Raw genomic sequence first — 7125 nt, 5'->3', positions numbered from 1 at the left:
CCCAAGACAACGCACTCCAGCTGATCCTGACGAAACGATGAGGAGAAAATCAACCAGGACATAAAAGAAAAATCGGTAGATCGATATAAAAAGGATTAGTGTGGCAGAAACATGATGAATAAAAGGCGACTCGCTGCAGCAATTCATGCACAACGTCACTTACCTGAACTTTCTCGCCACACGGTCCCTGACAGTATCCCGCATCACCGATGCAATCTACCTGCAATGCAGCGCTGCAAAAGACGGGCCACAAAAGCTGCCTACGCTTCGACCAGGGCACCCAGCGCGGAGCTGCAAAATCCATCCTTCCTGCTACTCTCAAAATCCAGATCGACGAGCGCCTTTAAGAGCTGACGCTAAAACCTAAAAATAAAACAATTAACCATAAACAAACTAAACAAAACAATCAAATGCACTTACCTACTTGACCACAACCAACTGTTGTTCCACATCTAAAGCAACTGACAAGAGGTGGCGAGCGTCGCAAAAACAAAACGAAATCGCCAATTTTCGCGATTATAAACACAAAAAATAAATAATCCTAAGACGCCGTCTCCACCTCCTGATGCCACTGCACTAAAAAGGATCACTATCCCGGAGCCGACATCATATTAAAAAGAATTAAAATCCTTCTCCAAATTGTATAAATTTCCTCATTACTGTATTTTCAATGATTTCCTGATAATCTGTAAGGAAAGGAAAATTAATAAGAATATAATACAAAATTAATCAAGGACACACAGAAAATTGCAAACCTGACAGGCAAACCAGCAGATACAAAAATGCGACTTCACCCTGCCGACTACGCGCACGTAAATCATGAGACAGGCACCGCAAAAGCAAAACTAAATCGCCAACTTTCGCGATTTTAAACACAAAAAGTTGACAATTTTATGATGCCGTCTCCATCTCCTGATGCCAAAGCATAAATAATGATCATTTGCGTGGCGCTGATGCCACATTATTATGCTGCAAAACTTGTCCTTAAATTGCATATTTCTCCTCAGTTCTGTATCTTCAACGAATTTTCCGCTAACCTGTAATGAAAGGAAATTAAATAAGAATGCGATACAAAAATTATCAAGGACACATAAATAATAACAAACCGGACAGACAAAGTAGCAGATGCTAGTGGACGGCCTCATCCTGCTGACGACAAGCACGCAGCTCCAGCTTCCAAGACCACAACTATTGAAACAAGGGAACACAAGCTATTACTGGGAAAAATATAATTATAATATAATACTTATCTAATTGCAAACTTGACGACTCCAAAACCGCTGCATCCCAGCTGCAATTGCATAATAACAAAGGTCCCCCAAATTAGCGCTTACAAAACGTACCTGAAAAGCAAAAAGAAAATCAACGCAATTACAATAGCAATACAATACTCACCCCAGCCAGACTTCCTCCTTAAGTACCTGAAAAAACAATAATAAACGCAATTATATAAACAACTAAATATAAATATAATACATACCTTAAATTAAATTACACTCAATGTACCTGAAACAACAAAGATAAATGCAATCATAAAAAACAAATAACATATAATACTCACCAAACAATATTTTTACATCCATTTCCATGCCTATACCGTTGCGACGGACCTCTGCTACAAATCTTGAACTGGCGGCCCCAAGCTGCCACTCCTGACGATACGGCCATAAGACGCGGCGCATCTGGCTTCTCTCGGTGACCGACCGAGCCACAATCCTCACTGACGACTTCTCTGCCACAACGAGATGAACTCCACCATCATAATGCCAGCAGCTCTACAAAAACTCAATGACAGCTGCGCGGGATTACATTCTTGCCACTGATGATACTTCTTATCTTCAACAAACGACGGAGGCGAGGGATGCTGAAACCGAGAACCTGCAACGCCGGCCGGACATAATTGTTGCAAGTGGCCCACTTCCAGCGGCCGCAACTGACCACTGCCAAAATGCAACAAAACTTATCTGTGATGACTCCTGAGGCTCCCAGCGACGCGGTGCTCCTGTCCTTCTGATGGGGGTACCTGAAAAGAAATAAATAAAACAATGTTAGTCAAAAATTTTAATGTTTATTGCAAAATAATTTCATTTTAAAAATGTAAACAAAACATGCAAGCTGATAATGTTACCATTCATGTCATTGTCTAAAATCCATGCCTACAAAATACTAACTTAAAATTAATACTAACAAACTATGTCCAAGCCCCAAACTCACCCCAAGCTATGTTAAACTCAAAAATTCAAATTATTGTACCTACATATTGCATTTATTGTAATCAAAGGCAAAATAAAGTTGTGGATGCGGAACAGAATTCATTCTGTCTCCGTACCTCCACCTACAAAGCTAAAACAAACTCCTCCACTGTCATCACTTTCCTCGACGCAGCCAAACTCATCTGGAATAATAATTCAATTAGTGGATGGCACAAAAACAATAAACAATACTCTCACCTCAAAGTACCCGGATGAGCAAGCCCAAGACAATGCACTCCAGCTGATCCTGACTAAACGATGCGGAGAAAATCAACAGGACATAAAAGATGAAGCGGTAGATCGATATGAAAAGGATTAGTGTGGCAGAAACATGATGAATAAAAGGCGACTCGCTGCAGCAATTTATGCACAACGTCACTTACCTGAACATTCTTGCCACACGGTCCCGATTAGTATCCCTTATCACCGATGCAATCTACTTGCAGTGCTGCGCTGCAATAGACGGGCCATATAAGCTGCCCACGCTTAGTTCAGGGCACTTAACGCGGAGCTGCAGAATCTATCCTTTCCACTACTCTTAAATTCTCTCAGATCGACGAGCGCCTACATAAGAGACGCTAAAACCTGAAAACAAAACAATAACCCAATAAGAAAATAAACAAAGACAATTAAATAAAGCACTTACCTCAATAAACACAGCCAACTGGCGATCCAACGCAACCAACAAGAGAAGACGAGCCCTGCAAAGAAAAACAAAATCGCCATCTTTCGTGATTATAAACACAAATAATTGACAATCTTACAACGCCGTCTCCACTTCCTGGTGCCACTGCACTAAAAAGGATCACAATCCCGGAGCTGACATCATATTAAAAAGAATTAAAATCCGTCTCCAAATTGTATAAATTTCCTCAGTACCGTTTCTTCAATGATTTCCTGATAATCTGTGTGGAAAGGAAAATTAATAATAACAGAATACAAAATTAATCAAGGACACACAGAAAGATACAAACCGGACAGGCAAACCAGCAAATACAAAAATCCGGCCTCATCCTGCCGATGACGCACACGTAAACCAGGAGACGGGCCCCGTTAAAGCAAAACAAAATCGCCAACTTTTGCGATTATAGATACAAATATCTGACAATTTTATGATGCCGTCTCCACCTCCTGACGCCAATGCATAAATAAAGACCATCTGCGTGGCGCAGATGCCACACCTTTATGCTGCAAAACTTGTCCTCAAATTGTATATTTCTCCCCTGTTCTGCATCATCGACGAATTCTCTCCTAACCTGCAATGAAAGGAAAATAAATAAGAATGCGATACAAAAACTACCCAAGGACACATAAATAACAACAAACCGGACAGACAAAGTAGCAGACGATAACAGTCGGCTCCATCCTGCTGACGTCAAGCACGCAGCTCCAGCTTCCAAGACTTCAACTATTGAAACAAGGGAACACAAGCTATTACTGGGAAATATATATTAATAATATAATACTTATCTAATTGCAAACTTGATGACTCCAAAATCGTGGCATTCTAGCTGCAATAACACAACGACAAGGGCCTCCAATTTAGCCCATACAAAACGTACCTGAAAAGCAAATCAATCAACGCAATTAAAAAAGCAATAAAATACTCACCCCAGACTAGCTTCCTCTTTAAGTACCTGAAAAACAATAATAAACGCAACAATATAAACAAATATACACCAATATAATACTTACCTTAAATTAATTCCACTCAATGTACCTGAAACAACAAAAATTAATGCAATCATAATTAACAAATAGCATATATAATACTCACCAAATACTATTTTTGCATCCATTTCCATGACTATTCCGTTGCGGCGGCTCTCTGCTACAAATCTTAAAACGGCGGCCCCAAGCTGCCAATCCTGACGCTATGGCCACAAGACGCGGCGCACCTGGCTTCCTTCGGTGACAGACCGAGCCACAATCCTCTCTGACGACTTCTTCGCCACGAGACGACTCCACCACCATATAGACAGCAGCTCTCAAAAAATGCAATGACAGCTGCGTGGGGCAACTCATTGCAACTCCTCTTCCTGACGAACGGCAATTTTATCTGCAATATATTCAAACAATTGCATAAAACTGCCACTGACGATACAACTTATACTCACCAAATGACGGCAGCGATGGATGCCGATACCAAGAACAACTAACCTGCAATCGCCGGCCGGACAAAATTGTTGCAAGTGGCCCACTTCCAGCGGCCGCAACAGACCACTGCCATAATGCAACAAAACTTACCTGTGATGACTCCTGAGGCTCTCTGCGACGCGGTGCTCCTGTCCTTCTGATGGGGGTACCTGAAAAGAAATAAATAAAACAATGTTAGTCTAAAATTTTAATGTTTTTTGCAAAATAATTTCATTTTATAAATGTAAACAAAACATGCAAGCTGATAATGTTACCAATCATGTCAATGTCTGAAATCCATGCATATAAAATACTAACTTAAATTTAATACTAACAAAATATGTCCAAGCCCCAAACTCACCCCATGCTATGTTAAACTCAAAAATTCAAATTATTGTACCTACATATTGCATTTATTGTAATCAAAGGCAAAATAAAGTTGTGGATGCGGAACAGAATTCATTCTGTCTCCGTACCTCCACCTACAAAGTTAAAAAAAAAATATTGTTTATTGTGTGCGCCTATTCCCAACAATTTGTACATTTAGCAAGTGGTGTCAACATGTAGTTGTTTGAAACAAATTTCAACTTTGAATAGAGCTACAAAAATTTGTTCAAATTTGTTCAGTAAGTGCTTATATCCATGTTTTAGTGTGTTCAATTCCTAACTCATATCAGGTAGTCTCTATGTGCGTTTTTGGCGGGTTTTTGAGAAATTTCATTTTTTAGGGAGCAATATCTCGATTTCCAATGCTGCCCTGCTGGAAGTGTGGCGCAAGCAAAAGGGTGTTCGTCAAAAGGAAAATTCTTTTTGCACTTTTATTAGTGGCCATTTTTCTTATAGCAAGCTAGACTTTAATGAACGATTAACGAATAGTAATAATAACAAATGTTTTCAGTCAATCTTTTGCGAAATTGGAGAAAATGCAATCGAAAAATATATGAATTTTCGAAAGTTTTTTCAAAGTGGTTAGAAGAACACGTAGTCCTCAAGGTAAAAGAGAAAAATAAAAAGGAAAGGAAATTAGCTGGATGCCCGAAAACGTAATATTATTTAAAAAGTTTGAGTGGCCGAAGACAGCAAGTAGATGAACTCGTATGGGCGCAGAACCACAACGAACGTGTTTTGGGTCAAGCTGCAATGCTAGCTGCACGGAAGCACGGCCTGCTGGATCTTGCAGACATACTTAAAATTCTTTTTTTGAACCCAGCCAAGTCAAATATAAATAATATCCCATAATATCATCAATAAATATAAAGAGGCGCGTTCGAAAGCATAAGCGACTATCTCTTCCACCAGAAGTCATTCAAAATTTGAATTTCAAATGTTAGCTTGCGAATTTGAACCTGACACCGATTCTTCAGACTCTATTGATTGTAAAGACGAAGACGATTATGAATTTGTATACAATATTGAAATTAAAAATTAACTTTAAAAATATAATATTAAAAAAAAATTTAAATAAAAAATTGGGGCGGAGTTGGGGGCACGCCCACTTTTCCAAAATATTCCTGGGGGCATATGTAACACATAAAAAAAAATTCATCCAAATATCTCTCATAGTTTAGGAGTTATTAATTTTTGTAAAAAAAACAGGCCAAATGCCCCATAGTGCAGTGGTTAACCGATATGTGTGCATACTACAATTCAAATTGCCGCTAATCAGAAAGAAATTTATCGCAACGTTAAATGCAGCACAAAATAGGCGCTCAAAATGGGGTTGAATTAATAATGCCTGCCTCTCATTCTGTCTTATATTACCGCAAGCCCAAAATGACAACGCACGACAAGGAGAGCAAGAGAGATAGTCAGATTGCCTCTAATTTTCTCTCCCATATTACCAAGAATGATCGCTTATGCGAGAGGAGTCCCAACATATTGTCCTCTTCGAATTTTTGGCAACCCAAAATGGCGGCGGACGAACGAGATGACAATATATTCTGTAGTTACGCCCCGCGTTGATGACAATGAGAAGGAGGAGGAGTGCTATAGGCACACATATAAGCGATCAGCGCTTGGCCAGCGCACTATGGGGCATTTGGCCTGTTTTTTTTTGCAAAAATGTGTTTTTCACAAGTATGCAAAATTGAAGTATTTTAGTATTAATACATTGGAAATACGTTAAACTATTATGTTATAGACGGCAAAAGTAATTTTAACAGTGTACTGTTATAAAAACAGCTGTTAAAGTCGGCTGTTACTAACATATACGACGTGGCTGAAATGCGCGCAGAATTTAGCTTAACTTTCAAGGTGTTAAAATTTAAAAAGAAGACGAAGATGAGTATAATTTGAAATTGATAATCAATCTTTAGGTTTTTATTATGTGTTGCTATTAATATATTGTTTATTGTGTGCGCCTATTCCCAACAATTTGTACATTTAGCAAGTGGTGTCAACATGTAGTTGTTTGAAACAAATTTCAACTTTGAATAGAGCTACAAAAATTTGTTCAAATTTGTTCAGTAAGTGCTTATATCCATGTTTTAGTGTGTTCAATTCCTAACTCATATCAGGTAGTCTCTATGTGCGTTTTTGGCGGGTTTTTGAGAAATTTCATTTTTTAGGGAGCAATATCTCGATTTCCAATGCTGCCCTGCTGGAAGTGTGGCGCAAGCAAAAGGGTGTTCGTCAAAAGGAAAATTCTTTTTGCACTTTTATTAGTGGCCATTTTTCTTATAGCAAGCTAGACTTTAATGAACGATTAACGAATAGTAATAATAACAAATGTTTTCAG

At 38.8% G+C, this 7125-nt stretch overlaps 4 long non-coding RNA genes across 12 annotated transcripts; all 4 read right to left on the bottom strand.

Annotated features, from left to right (window-relative positions):
* On the bottom strand, positions 1-1121 carry LOC120284990. Of its 4 annotated transcripts, none has more exons than XR_005544218.2 (3): positions 421-1070; positions 164-363; positions 1-26 (listed from the first exon to the last, which is right to left on the bottom strand). It is a non-coding gene; the product is annotated as an uncharacterized LOC120284990 (long non-coding RNA). The 4 variants fall into 4 exon arrangements; XR_006541890.1 differs by adding an exon at positions 1107-1121 and having other exon boundaries at positions 22-363; positions 421-1037; XR_005544219.2 differs by lacking the exon at positions 1-26 and having other exon boundaries at positions 29-363; positions 421-686; positions 742-1081.
* Positions 1122-1165: 44 nt separating this feature from the next.
* Positions 1166-1998, bottom strand: LOC120284989. Its single transcript, XR_005544217.2, has 3 exons — positions 1562-1998; positions 1481-1506; positions 1166-1421 (listed from the first exon to the last, which is right to left on the bottom strand). It is a non-coding gene; the product is annotated as an uncharacterized LOC120284989 (long non-coding RNA).
* An 82-nt stretch (positions 1999-2080) lies between these two features.
* LOC120284987 lies at positions 2081-3611 on the bottom strand. Of its 4 annotated transcripts, none has more exons than XR_005544213.2 (5): positions 3579-3611; positions 2899-3508; positions 2636-2837; positions 2451-2503; positions 2081-2395 (listed from the first exon to the last, which is right to left on the bottom strand). It is a non-coding gene; the product is annotated as an uncharacterized LOC120284987 (long non-coding RNA). The 4 variants fall into 4 exon arrangements; XR_005544211.2 differs by lacking the exon at positions 3579-3611 and having other exon boundaries at positions 2243-2395; positions 2899-3157; positions 3227-3572; XR_005544212.2 differs by lacking the exon at positions 3579-3611 and having other exon boundaries at positions 2244-2395; positions 2899-2953; positions 3017-3572.
* Positions 3612-3643: 32 nt separating this feature from the next.
* On the bottom strand, positions 3644-4556 carry LOC120284988. Of its 3 annotated transcripts, XR_005544215.2 has the most exons (5): positions 4370-4556; positions 4030-4311; positions 3948-3972; positions 3864-3889; positions 3644-3814 (listed from the first exon to the last, which is right to left on the bottom strand). It is a non-coding gene; the product is annotated as an uncharacterized LOC120284988 (long non-coding RNA). The 3 variants fall into 3 exon arrangements; XR_005544214.2 differs by having other exon boundaries at positions 3644-3889; XR_005544216.2 differs by lacking the exon at positions 3864-3889 and having other exon boundaries at positions 3645-3814.
* Between the last annotated feature and the right edge of the window lie 2569 nt (positions 4557-7125).

The sequence above is a fragment of the Drosophila simulans genome, chromosome 3R (genome assembly GCF_016746395.2).
Source record: "Drosophila simulans strain w501 chromosome 3R, Prin_Dsim_3.1, whole genome shotgun sequence".
Classification (NCBI taxonomy): domain Eukaryota; kingdom Metazoa; phylum Arthropoda; class Insecta; order Diptera; family Drosophilidae; genus Drosophila; species Drosophila simulans.
The sequence above is the reverse complement of the archived record's forward strand: the minus strand, read 5'-3'. Positions and strand labels throughout refer to the sequence as shown.